Genomic DNA, 713 nt, shown 5'->3' on the forward strand with positions numbered 1-713 from the left:
GGTGATCTCCGAAATAGCTATCACTTCTACCATTTTTTCAAATTATTGTTGCTTTTCCACAATAAATTTTCATTTAAAAAATGGCCCATAGCTCATTATAAAATTGTTGAATATAATTGTTAAAAGGCCAAAAAATAACAAAAAACAAATAACTTAAGGACGAGCACACCTAAAAGTTAAGCATTCTAAAAATAGAATTATTAGCACAAACCAACAAAACCAACAACCACATGATCAAGTGAATTGCAGCGGAATAGCTGCGCTTGATTGTGTTGGCATAACAAAAATGAAAATAGTGGAAATAAGCAAACGATAATTTACAAGGCGTCTTAGCACGGTGCATAGGCAACTGGCTGAGTCAGTGGATCGTCGGTTCGAATCCTACTGAAAGAAGTCTGATGAGGAAATGTGGTGATTTCCGAAATAGCTATCACTTCTACCATTTTTTCAAATTATTGTTGCTTTTCCACAATAAATTTTCATTTAAAAAATGGCCTCGAGCTCATTATAAAATTGTTGAATATGATAAGTAGTAATATTAATGATAATAACAATAATGATGGTTATAATAATACAATTAATAATAATAATAGTAATAGAACCAAATGAATTTAATTCATTTTTAATTTTGTACATATTCAATTATAATAAACCTACCACCACAATGTTTTTTCAACTTTATATACTAACTAAATACTTAGCTTTTTTGTACA

The sequence above is a fragment of the Rhagoletis pomonella genome, unplaced genomic scaffold (genome assembly GCF_013731165.1).
Source record: "Rhagoletis pomonella isolate Grant_MI unplaced genomic scaffold, Rhpom_1.0 Rhpom_scaffold_00151, whole genome shotgun sequence".
Lineage (NCBI taxonomy): Eukaryota > Metazoa > Arthropoda > Insecta > Diptera > Tephritidae > Rhagoletis > Rhagoletis pomonella.